The 13,664-nt window shown below is 35.9% G+C and overlaps 1 protein-coding gene across 1 annotated transcript in view; it reads left to right on the plus strand.

The window, feature by feature from the left end:
• The window catches only part of LINGO2 (leucine rich repeat and Ig domain containing 2), a 1,050,366-nt gene that overhangs the window by 758,716 nt on the left and 277,986 nt on the right, over positions 1 to 13,664 (plus strand). The window contains exon 7 of the mRNA XM_032479097.1: positions 268 to 426. The gene's annotated coding sequence lies outside the window, so the exon portion shown is untranslated. The remainder of the gene's footprint in view (positions 1 to 267; positions 427 to 13,664) is intronic.

Here is a 13,664-nt window from a genome sequence, read left to right on the forward strand (position 1 = left end):
TTTTAATATCAATAATATTTATGTACACTGAAAGCTTAAATAGATCAATAATAATGTGAGGAGGAGCATGCACTCTGTAAAAACACCTTCTGTAGCACGTGAACTTCGTTTTCTGGCTTTAATGTTTATCAGCATCTTAAGAGGCATTTATTGCCTCTCGTACAGTCCTTTATGATTTCCTTATTGATTAGGTCATGATGCCTCCTGGACCTAGGACATAGTTCACTATTTTTCAGTTAAAATGAAGAAATTCCATGTTTGTTGCAGGTTCATTTCAAGCAGTTGGCTTGTGGGACTCTGAGAGATGCTACTGCCAGTGACATGTTGGAATTATCATGATCAGCTACCCAGTTTGGATTTCACCCAGTGGCCAAGAGCTTTGCATGGTAGACAGCAAGGGTTGGATTTTTAAAAGGAGTAAACCAGGTAAGACTGGAGGGAGACATCTGATCATTTATCACTTGTTCTAAGGGCTTTGGCGTACTGCCAGGATGTATTGAATAATGTAGAGCTTGTCTGATTGTTTTGTAAGTCCACTAAACAGGTTGTTGAAGAACAGTGCTCCCTTGAATTCAGGAGAACGTATATGGTAATAACTGAGTCCCTTTTTCTCAGAGAGGAGAAGGAGGTTACTTTAAGAAACACATAAAGCAGACACAAGATACAATGGATACTAGTTTAATGCAATAACCAAAATTGCAAGCTAAGGAGTTTTCCTCTTTAAGTAACTATTCTGACCAATGATGGAATAAGGAAACGGTTATACATTTTGAAGATTCATTAGGGAAAGTGTTGCCTTTAAAGATTTATATTTTACATGATACAGAAATCTGAGTATCATTTCATATGTATGCTTCGTATATGCTTCAAGGTTACTTCAATTTAGAAGACATATCATTATTTTGTCTTGTTTCTTTGAAGGTATCATTCTAAATTCTGTTCATTAAGTATTATTTAAAATGGTGACACAATGGCATTCTCCATTATTATTGTGCCTTCTATAATTTAAAATGTTATACATACTCTTATTCAAGTATTCTCTTTGTTACTTTTGTCTGTTTCATTCTGGAACCTTTTTTCAACTATTATCCATAGTTTGGCCACATCCTCTTATCTTTCTCTTAAAGTCTCTTCCTCCTCTGTAACATAATGGGTTATCAACAATTACCTCAGGAAACTACAATTTATTCTTGTCTTCTGACCTTAAGACCATCAAAGCTCTTACGTTTTATTTGAATTTTATGAATCCCAAAGCAGGATTTTCTTTAAGTTCAATTATAGAAACAGAAAATATAAGTAAAAATTTGTTCATTTAGAGACCAGCAGAGGGAGATCAGTCTAAGTCACTTGAACCCTTTAAGTCTTTTTAACAAATATAACTTTTTCATTTTCTGAAAATAAGATGGAATTCAGTTAATAAATTATAGCCCAAGATAATTATTTGGATATAAAGGAGAACTTTGAAAGTGCTTGAGAATAATTGATTTTCTAAAGTTTAATAAATACCCCTTCTAAATCCCCTAATAACTTACTTGTCCATAGATGATATTCTGAGAGTACAAAACTCAAAAAGCCATGAATTTCATATTTGTTAGAAGTAGTATAGATCACCAAACTCAAGGCAGAAACCCTTATTTAGTGAACTGAGTTTGTCCTGTTTTGTGGCATACTGGGTTACCTACGTTTAAAAGAGTTCTACCAGCTGTAAATAAAAGAGACATCAAAATGCAAGATGTGTTTGTGGAATAAAGCTCACCCTAGTTCCATGCTTCATAGCATTGGTATCTAGGAAATAATTATAGCAAGAATGCTTAATAATAGACTTCCAAATTCTTAAGCTTTTAAGTCTTAATCTCTAGATCCAAAATAAATTTCATCCTGCTTATGTTTATTTCAATATTTTCAGCAAAAGTGGGTTGCATGTTAAAACATCAGACTTAGAAAGAACCAAGGCTAAAAGGGGAGGGATAAAATTAAATCTATTTTGAAGGTAAGTAATCATGTATTATTGCAGTTATTTGCAATGATCTATCTTGTCACAAAGGAAAAGCTATTCTCTATTTGTAAGGTAAGTGTTTTTATTATTTAGAATGCTTTATGCTTTTGAATCGTGCAAGCTATCAATACAGAAAAACTGTACAACAAATATTTTTGGTCCAAGTATCTTAAAGAAACATAACTTCTCTTCACGCAGTCTTATGAAGTGAATCCTATTGATTACGATGTACAGAGATAGGAAATACCACTGTTCTGTATAAAAGCACACAATTTAGAAGTGTCCTCTGGTTGTAAAGGATTTGACAGTGAATGCATGTATGTTCCCAGTTAAGGGTTAACTCTTTTAAAGTGAACAGAAAATGTATACAGTATAGTTTTATACTTACATTAGTTTGAAATTCATTTTTGTTCTCTGTTGTAAGAATGACAGCTGTATTTTTTATGGGGATGCACGCTAGCTTCTCCAGAAAGCGAAAAGAATGTCAAGGCTTCTGAATTCTGTTCTCAGAAGTTTATAGCAAAATCATAAAAATTTGCACTGTTCCTGAGCTTAAAGGCAATTTTTCTTTTTTCAAGCATTTTTAAGTAAAAATTTGCCTAGCTCAAGATTACATTACAATGTGCTTGCACATAGAAGCAATATTAAGCTATCAAGACAGGTTATAAAAGGTGAAATTTTTCACAGCACTTCTGATTATAGCATGCCTCATGTAATGGGATTTGCAGTCTCTAAGGTGGTTAATGAAAAACATTTAAGTAGCAGTGGGTCCTTTCCTCTCCGCAGAGAGCAACTATTCTTATCCTGAGATCGTCTGAAAATAAAATTTTGAGAAGTTAGTGAGGTAGCTGTGTCCATCATGAAAAGCCTCATGTGACTCTTAAATACTTTGGGCTACATGTTTACTTGCTCTCCAGACCTGTTTTGAATGTTAACCACATGTAAAGCAGTATGTGGCCAGAAACAAATTAGCAACCCTTCCTTCCCTGTCCTCAGGTAGTTCGCACGCACAAAATAAAACAGCCACATAAACAGCTCAAGCGGGGCAAAATGTACTGAAAAGTTAAATGGTGTGTTGCAAGCAAAATTCTCTAGGAACAAAAATGAAGGATTCTTAAAATTGATAGGAGTATTAAAAGGTCTTTGAGGCTTAATAGGCATTTCAGCTGTGCATCTAAAAAGTGGGGAGAATTTTAATAGGTAGGAAATAGGCATGAAGCCATTCTAGTCTCTGGGCGGAGTATGGCGAAGTCTCCATGATGTAAAAATAAATATTAGTCTTGGAAAACAGAACACTTGATCCTAGAATGTATGGAGAATGTAGAAAGAGGTGGGATATACAGGTCAGGTCGAGGCTGGATTGTAGTGTTTTGCAGGTGTAGCTATCACGGCTATAAACATGAAAGTGATGTAATCTAATCAATCCATTAAGAAAATGATTCTGGCATAGGATGGGGGTGGGGTCAGGGAAGGTATGTACAGAGAGAAAAGATAAACTAAAAACATTCAGTTCTGTGATTGCAGAAATGTACGGTTTCCAGTCTGCTGTTATCACCAGTGCCTACAACAGTGTCTGCTCATCACTGATTCTGTTAGTCTCTGTTAAACGCTGACTAAATGAGTGCCTCTCGGTGACAATCAATAAACCTCTACATTTACAAATTTTCCTGTGTTAGAAATAGTAGGAAAACTCCTCATACAAAGGATGAAAAGAATTTAATTTATATGGGTTTCATCACTCACAAGGGTACAAACACACACACACACACTCTAAACTCGCTCCCAATATGTGCTTGAAATTAAACCTCAGATCCTGTTCCTAAAATTTATGCTTCAATTAAGATGGGGGTGGCTGCTACCCTACTTTATTTCCCTTTTGAGACTTTTATCTCTCAGGCTTTATCCTTCCCTTCATCGTTTTATCATCACATCAATCACTGTGTTTCACTCGTTGGGAACGCAGCATGCATGGCAGGCACATTTTTATGGCTAGAAAGCAAAGCTACCCTACTTGGCACAGACTGCTTACTCAAACCTAATTAAGTAATTCTGCTGAAAGTATCATGTCCTTTCCATCACAATGCACATTTGGTCAAAATAATAGGGAGCACCTGAAAGCTATGGAAAATAACTGAGGAAGAAGGGAGCCTGAGGAAAACACAAAATGAATGAAAGTGAACTTCAGCCCAACCTTCTCTGACACACCCTTTAATGAGCCAGGACACATTAACACCTCTGCTGCAGGAAACTCTTAACTCACAGCATCATTTTCACTCCAATTATTGTATTGAACATTACCATTGTCGTAAGGCTCCACAGCAGTACATCAGATTCAGTACATTTTGTATGACTGACTCATCTATTTTTCAGAGAAATTCTCTTATGGGGGGAAGAAACCCAAGAATTTCTAATTATGCATATTTAAGAAAGTGAGGATATGATTCAGTAGAATGTAAGATTCTTGAGACCAAAGTCTTTGTCTTTCTTCTCGAGGACCTTAATTCCGGAGCCACATACATATTCAATAAACATATCTGATGAGTGAATGAATGAATGAATGAATGAATATCAATGCTTGTGCTACAGATCAAAGTCTTAACTTCTGTGTTTTTAACAGTTGGAAACATCTCTCTTGTTAGTAGGGCCATTGGTATTTGATCCATCCTGTCCATTGTTAGATCAAGGGTATCTTATTCTCTCACGGTTTTCAATGCCGTCATTATTTAGTAACAGATATTTTAAAATCACATAATGATATATAATAGTACCCAAGGTCTAAGGGCATGGAGGATTTAACATGACATTAAGAATCAAGAAAAAAAAGGAAAACATTTACTAAATATCTCATTGCCTTTATAAATGAAGTATGATTCTCTTCTACAAGCTATCACAAATTTTGATTTTTTGTTTTTATATATCTCAAATGCTTGGGAGAAAGAAGTAGGTTTTGGCTCTACCTATGCTGTTGGGGGTAGACTTGTCTGGGTAGAAGTCACTGGAATGCAGCTATCCCAGCAAGCGACCTTCTTCTATTTGGGGAAGACAAGTTATAGCAAATTGTGATTGTAAATATACCATCACATTTGTAGGCATTGGCCTTAAGGAAGACCTGGGTTTGAATCCCAACTCTGACACATATTATGTGATCTTGGGCAAGTTATTTATCATCTTAGAGCTTTGATTCCCAACTGGTAACATGAAGATACTAGCAGTGGTCCCATGGTGCAGTTCTGTGGATTAAGGGAGATTATAGATGTAAAATACTCAGCATAATCTCTGACACATTATAAATATGCTCATGCTCTAGTTATTATATATAATTATTATTATTATTATTATTATTTGCAATCTATATATATAGCCATCCTATCTCAAAGTCCATTTGTTTCAGCCAAATTTCAGAATATTTTACCCAGGATTTCTAGAAGTAAATGAGATGGAAAGTGCTTAGCAGAATACCTCACAATCTTATAAGCACTCAGTGTTAGTTGTGGTGGTGCTACTTATTATTATTATTTACTTATATAAGCATTTATTTTCTTCTGGCTCTTTGAGGAGATCTTGGTCTATTAGAATTATAGCAACAACTTCCTTCTTAAGATGGTGACAGGTCTATGAGTTATGGTTAGTGTTGTGTTTAACAATCTATTATTGGTTGTATTATAATCATGTTGTTGGGTGCCTTAATATTGAGGTAAATAGCATTTTCTTTATAACCAAAAATCACCAAAATGATTTTCCATACCAAAGTATAGTCTTTGGAATCAATAAAACACACTTACAGCCAGGACACCATTCCCCTTCCCGTCGATAAGAAAATCCACAGATGCTAAATTTCCTTCACATAAAATGTTATTGTACAATCAAATGCCATCCATGATTGTTTGAATGCGTTGATGCAGACACGCAGATATGGAGGGCCAACTGTATCTTACAGCAGCAAACAAATCATCCTAATCTGTTGACACGATTCTCTAATTTGGAAATATCACTTCAGTCTGCACTCATAGAGACTGTCTTTAGAGGTCCCCGACATTAATCAAGAAGTATAATTATGCCTTTAACCTTTTCTTTCAGTTACATGTATTTTATGACTGCTATTAATTTTGAAATAAAAATTTAGAATTAAAACTATATTTACCATAGTAAAATAATACTTTAAAAATTAACTATTATGATTAATCTCACAACCATTCTAGGAGAAGAATGGGGATAAATCCAAGACAATTCATGAATTTCTAGTCCATGCTTTGTAGACTGTTGGTTCTGAGTGGTCACGTCTTCTCAGTAAAAGGCAGAATGTGGACCGTCAGCTGAGGTGTGAGGGAAGACAGTGGAGATGAGAAAACGGCAGTGGGAGGTGGAAAAAGAATTAACTAGAGGGGACTGAAAGGATTCCAGGCTTTGGAAGAAGGCTCTCCTAGGATTGGGGAGTGGGTGTTGGCAACAAGCCATGACTGGAAAGTAGCTTATTTTCCCTCGGCAGCTCCCTGTTGCCCTCAGTGAGGGGCAGAGGGAGCCCCTGGTGGAAAGGAAAGGCATTTGGGAATGCACTGTGGTGAGGAAGGTAGCGCTGAAGTCATGGATCCTGGAGTTAAATGGCAAGTCAAGCAGAGTCATGCTAGGGATTAACAGCTTGACAGAATGTGTGCAAGAGGGTTTGGACCGAGTGGTAGGAAATCCCTGAGTGAGCAAAGGGAACATTTCTTTAGAAAGGATTTGTTCATTCTGAGGATGAAATTAAGATACTGCTGGAGACAATCTTTACAAAGTCTCTTCTGCAGAAATGTACAAGGAAGGAAAACCAAGACTTGATTATATCATGTCTCTTACTGTTGAATCCAGCAGTGACACAAAATAAAATCATAATGATAACCACCCTACACTGAATTTTTGGATCAATACAGGTCATTTATTATCAGTAACCCTGCAGTATAGACATAATTATATACATATTCAAGATGATGAAATCAAGAATTAGAAAGGTTAGTAATTCTCCCAGTCTCACACAGCTAATACATGTGAGGGTGAGTTTTTCTCCTAAGATCTCCTCTTTATAAAACCTGTGAGTTTTCCATTATATTATTATCCTGTTTTTCAGTTCTTAAAACTAGCAATCCAATCCCTATGCCTTTATACAGATGTACGAATTTGCTCTATTATATAATGATCTCTTATAATACTGTGTAATTTCCTTCTTGTTGCATGTATGTGTGTTTTGCTTTTTCATAAATGTGAAAGTAGCTTGAGAGATAGAACCCACAGTGTTTCTTTTTACAGAGTCAGTTATCCTAGTGTTATGATAGGCCCTGATCCTGAATAAATGTTTGCTGATGATATTGGCAGTAACAAATTGGTTTCCCCTTTCCAACAAAGAGCAGAAAACTTACATACACACTTTGTATATAATTCTTGATGTAAATGTTGTATATAAATTTATATACACAATAAGGATAGGTATATAAACCTTATAGAATGCTTACATAAACGGCTAAATTAAAAATCATTTGAATAGCACTTTGCTTTTTATCTATATAGGATTTTCTCTCCTCTGATAGCATTTAAATGGATAAAACTCCAACAGAGTAATTTAAACAGATTGTCTTCTAGCATGTGTTCTGTGGGACACTGATCTGGAGGTAATATGTTCCATGTACAAAGGGTTTTGTAGCCAAATACAAATTTTGTGGGTGTGTTAATTTATGATAAGAATTGGCTCAGAAAGAAAGCGTTCAGGTTTGCCTACCATGTGGGCCATTTTCCCGAGTGGAGGATTGTGGGTAATCAGAGGGAGGTGAGAGGATTTGAGCCCCATTCTCCCACAGATTTTAACTCTGGTGTTAAGACGTAGATCTTTGGCACATACATCCTCATCTTCTTTTCTTCTCTCTCTCTCTTCCTTTCTTTATTCTTCTCCTCCTTCCTTTCTTTATTCTTCTCCTCCTTCCTTCTCCTCCTCCTTCTCTTTCTTCCTCATCTTCCTCTACTCCTCTCTGCCCCTCACACACATACTCTCCCCTCTTCTCTGTCCTCCCCTACCGATCAACATGCTAACATTTCTTTCTTGGGCTTCCCTTGATTTCAATCAGAACAGACCATGACCTCCAGTAACGCACCCCTTCTCTAGATACGTTACTGCCATTAGTGAAGTTATCATTTTCTTTTTCATTCACTCAAGCAAAACCTGGACACTGTTCTCCCTGTCCCTGCTTGTGACAAGAGAGACATTGTCATTTTAAGGCAACTTCTATAGATAGAGTTCCTTTCCCTGGGAAATTAGTTTTCAGAGGGTAACCTCACTTTCACACTTTGGGTGGTAGGTAGAATTCCACGCAAAGGCTACATTTTACACATTCAAAATGCAGCCTAATTATGAAGCCAAAGCCCATTATTGTTAGGCTCCTTTATTAGCATCATCATCAGGAGATTTTTGCCAAGAGTATTTTTTTCAGGGACACTGGGCCACATGAAGGAGTCTCAACTTCAGTCTGCTTTTACTTCTACATAGATTAAAGACAATCTCTACTCTTTTTTAAAAATTTCATTACTTAGTGGCTTATGGCCTAGGCATCCTTCAGTATCTTGTAATAACCTATAATGGGAAATAATCTGAAAAAAATATATATATACATAACTGAATCACTTTGCTGTGCGCTGAAACTAACACAATATTGCAAATCTCTACTCTTAAGTATTAGCCTTATATTTAAGGAGTTTATGATGCCAACGACAAGCAGAGAAGATTTGCAATATTATCAAAAAAGGAAAAAGGCAGTACTCTTTAGTGTCTGGCAGGAACTTGGGTAGATGACAAGGACTACAGAGATTCAGAGGAAGAAAGTCATGATGGACTGGAATCCTCGGGGAAGCTTCATGAAGGAGGTGAACCAGAACTGAGCCTCAAAGAAAGAGTAGGAATTCTCTTGCTAAAAGCAAAAGCAATAATCAATGTGTTATTCCCATAGCCTTTACTGTATCGTAGGACGTCCTCCACAATCAAACTTCTTATTTCTCGAGACTCACACTTCTAGGCACGTGCCTTATTTGGCCTAGCTGCTATTGCATGGTATTTGTCATCCCCATCGTGTATATCTTTTTTTTTTTTTCAGCTTGGTGGGCTGAATTGCATGGTTTTTTTTAACATTTTTTATTGATTTATAATAATTTTACAATGTTGTGTCAAATTCCAGTGTACAGCACAATTTTTCAATTATACATGAACATATATATATTCATTGTCACATTTTTTCTCTGTGAGTTACCATAAGATTTTGTATATATTTCCCTGTGCTATACAATATAATCTTGTTTATCTGTTCTACATTTTGAAATCCCAGTCTATCCCTTCCCACCCCCTGCCCCTTTGACAACCACAAGTTTGTATTCTCTGTCTATGAGTCTGTTTCTGTTTTGTATTTATGTTTTGTTTGTTTTGTTTGTTTGTTTTTGTTTTTTTAGATTCCACATATGAGCGATCTCATATGGTATTTTTCTTTCTCTTTCTGGCTTACTTCACTTAGAATGACATTCTCCAGGAGCATCCATGTTGCTGCAAATGGCATTATCTTTATCATTTTTTATGGCTGAATATATTCCATTGTATAAATATACCACCTCTTCTTTATTCAGTCATCTGCTGATGGACATTTAGGCTGTTTCCATGTCTTGGCTATTGTAAATAGTGCTGCTGTGAACATTGGGGTGCAGGTGTCATCCTGAAGTAGGGTTCCTTCTGGATATATGCCCAGGAGAGGGATTCCTGGGTCATAGGGTAAGTCTATTCCTAGTCTTTTGAGGAATCTCCATACTGTTTTCCACAGTGGCTGCACCAAACTACATTCCCACAAGCAATGTAGGAGGGTTCCCTTTTCTCAACAGCCTCTCCAGCATTTGTCATTTGTGGATTGTTGAATGATGGCCATGCTGACTGGTATGAGGTGATACCTCGTTGTAGTTTTGATTTGCACTTCTCTGATAATTAATGATATTGAGCATTTTTTCATGTGCCTATTGATCATTTGTGTGTCTTCCTTGGAGAATTGCTTGTTTAGGTCTTCTGCCCATTTTTGGATTGGGTTGTTTGTTTTTTTCTTACTAAGTCATATGAGCTGCTTATATATTCTGGAGATCAAGCCTTTGTTGGTTTCATTTGCAAACATTTTTTCCCATTCTGTAGGTTGTCTTTTTGTTTTACTATGGTTTCCTTTGCTGTGCAGAAGCTCATCGTGTATATCTTGACCCATACATACTTCTACTACATCTGCCTCTCTCACCAGAATGTGAATGTCTAAGGTAGAGACTAGTTCTTTTTCATCTTTGTTTTTCCAGAATGTTTGTATCTCCCAAAGGACATATAGGGATGAACATATGCCTTTTCTTCTCAATTATATCAAGACTAAGTCATATAATTTGTTGTCAATTTTGATAACTGGAATTCAAACCCAACTCTCCTCTTTGTCTTTACTTCACTAGAATGCCATTATGGGATGGTTGAAAAGAACAGCAAGTTCTAGAATATCTAGTAAGAATGCTGTGGGCTGGCAAATATGATGTAAATTATCAGGATTGAAAACGAAGATTCTATCTCCAGCACTGGAAATACTGTAGATGGTATTGAAATGTGATTCAAAAATGTGATTTCATAAAAGTGATGGTATTTATCTGAGCAATTCAAAATTGATTGAAACTAATTCTGATAGAAAAGTTTTAAGCGTTTAAATACTTTTTCATGATTTTACTTTACCAGAATTCAACTAGGTTCTAAAGCTCAATAAGTTTTCCCCTGTAGATCCTACTTGAATTAAACCAGTGTCAGTATCACGTATATGCCGTCTCTTTCTAGACCTATAATCTAAATCATCTTAAAGGAAATTAAAAACTAACCCCCTCACAGTGTTAGATAAACCAATGAACAAGTTTGTTCCCAAAGTTCCATGACTTAAGTAAAGTGTACCTAAGGTCTGGGAGTTCAACATTCTTCTTCCCTGCCTCATAATTTTCCTGCCTCTGCAAGGCAAGTAAGGAAGTATAATAAATAGAATCACAAGAAATACAAAAACAATCCCTGTGCAATTCCGAGATATAAATGAGTACATGTATCCTTTTAGTTACTAGGAGTTAGATTATAAAAATTGAAAATGAGGCACATTGTTATGGGTATGCAAAACTAAAAGCGTTGCACATAGGTCTTTATAGCTGGTTTCTGGCAAATCTGAAGCACTGGAAGATGCAACAAAGGATTCCTGAGCCCCAGATCCCAACTTTGAGTAATTCTCAAATCTGTACCTTATAGAGTGTTTCCTATTCTATTTCTGAGCATCTCCTGGACATAGTTGCTGCAAATTCGATCATCAAATCTGATCTTATGTAAGCCAAGGGAGTACAGTTATTATAGTACAATGTCTAAGCTAACTTATAATAATTTTTATTTTGAAAAATAATGTTTGTTTCTTGGCATGAGCTGGCAGCAAAATGAAAACACTTTACCTGGCAGAAAGGGTAGTGTTTTCTCCATCTGATGTTTCATCAAATAGAATTCTTAATCAAGCCAGAACCTTCTGAAATACATGATTTGGAGACCTTCCAAAAAAACCTGTCCTGAAAGGGATGGTAAATTACAGTTTGATCTCATTTGTCCTAAATTCTGTACATCATTCATCTGTGAGTTATAGTTGTCTCACCCTTGTGAGATATGTCCCATAACTCATTCCAATCAATATGATGCATTTACTACTAAAAGATTCATATCTTGAAAAGTAGCTTGACTGTTTCAAACAATGGTCTCTAATTAATCAGAAAGTAATTGCATCAAGTACATTTCTAGTTGCCAATTCTAGTCATATTCCACCCAGGTAAGTCTGTGGCTGGCCTCTGTATCTGGCATGCTTTCTGAGATTTAATCAAGGGCATACTTTAAAGGGAACTCTGTGACTGAGCACTGAAGTTCCCCCAAATGTTTGGGTTATAAATATCAAAACAAATTTGGCTTGCCTTTTCCACAAGGCATTTTGTTTCTTGTTTGGAAATGATTACAGGTTCAAGTGTGCATTTTCCACATGCAGAAACCCAGTCACTGTGGTTTGAATAGAGCAGGAAGACATTGACAATTTAAGTCCAGCAGCAAGTCTCACAAATTAGAATCAAGTAATGCAGATCTATAGAAGTGAATAAATATATCGTCCAGATATGCCTTCAGATAGTATGATTGAATTAGTAATCAAGTGTCTTTTTGATGACACTTGCCCTGTATTAGATGCTGTCTGTATCTCACTATATACATCTTAAGATTGGGCACTGATGCTTCTATTGTATTAATCTTCACTCATAGAAATAAAGCCTGGTACCTAACAGTCCCTTAATACGTATAGTGTATGTAGGAATGAGTGAATTAATGAATTGATGAAAGAATAAATATGCATATGACATTTTATTATAGTGAAAATGTTTTTATGGTCAGTAAAGGCTTTTAATGGTTAAAAGAAAAGGCTATGCAATCTCTTATTTACTTTAGACATCAATTAGACTGAAAATTCAAATTTGGATATTATACTTAAAACATTTGAGTAAAATTCCTTGTCCATATTTTTGAATTACATACTATATTTTTTAAATAAAATTATCTTCTTACTGGCAAAAAGTGACATTTATAGTGTACTTTAGGTGTTTGTAAATTTCACCCTGTTGTGCCCATGCATCCACATGCACCTTACCTTTGTTTTCAATAAATCTCCCCATGTTTGAAAATAACTTTAATCTGCTACTCTTCAGAGGTTGCAGGTCAGATCAGATATTTTTGTATTTGAATGAAATTCTTAAAAGGGGCTACTGCAAACAATTATAATAAATCTTGTATTGTGTCTATTATTGTTACTAGTGAAAATAAGAAAGTAAGTTATTGTACATAAAATAATCACTGGTTTTAACATTCTAATTTGAGTCATTTCAGGTTCTGACTCTCCTGAGAATCAGGCACTGGTTGAGTGACTTTTAGGGAAACATAGTTTGTGGTTGTTTGATAGAAAAATACTACAGAAAACTGGCACCAGCTCAGTACATTGCATTTACCTATTCAGCATTGCTTGCCTTGTTCAGAGAGAATGACTCAGTTCTTTCAGTCTTTGTGAAACAGGGAAGAGCGTCATGCATACTACTTACTGCTGGAGATGTAAGGACCTGCCCCCACAACATTACCAACCATTCAGGTCACACTGTAGCTAAACAACTTCCAGGCATTTTCCCTCCACTCTGAACCCTCTACATGGAAGAAAAGAAAGAGCGAGTTGTCTTAATTGGATCTGAACTTGAAAGCAGCTATATATACGTAAGGGAAATCATGCATAGGTGATCACACATCAGGTGGTCTACTAATTTCATCAGGAGTTCCCAGTGTTTATTTGTAAGAGTCTAATTCACAAACTTCTAATGTTCTTGGGCTTCTTTGCATGTTTGTGTTCTCACAAACATGAGTTTACCCTAAGTTTTTATTTGTTATAGTCACTAAGGCCGTAAAGTGTACTTTTGAACATATTTAACTCCTTTGTAAGACTGAGGGCTCCTTGTAGCCCTGGTGCCTAATGAAGTGTTGAACATTTATTAGCTCTTCAATAAATGCTGAATGAATTACTGAGAGATTTTGGCATCATCTTCAAATACCCATTCTTTGACTTTC

The sequence above is a fragment of the Camelus ferus genome, chromosome 4 (assembly GCF_009834535.1).
Source record: "Camelus ferus isolate YT-003-E chromosome 4, BCGSAC_Cfer_1.0, whole genome shotgun sequence".
NCBI classification, from domain to species: domain Eukaryota; kingdom Metazoa; phylum Chordata; class Mammalia; order Artiodactyla; family Camelidae; genus Camelus; species Camelus ferus.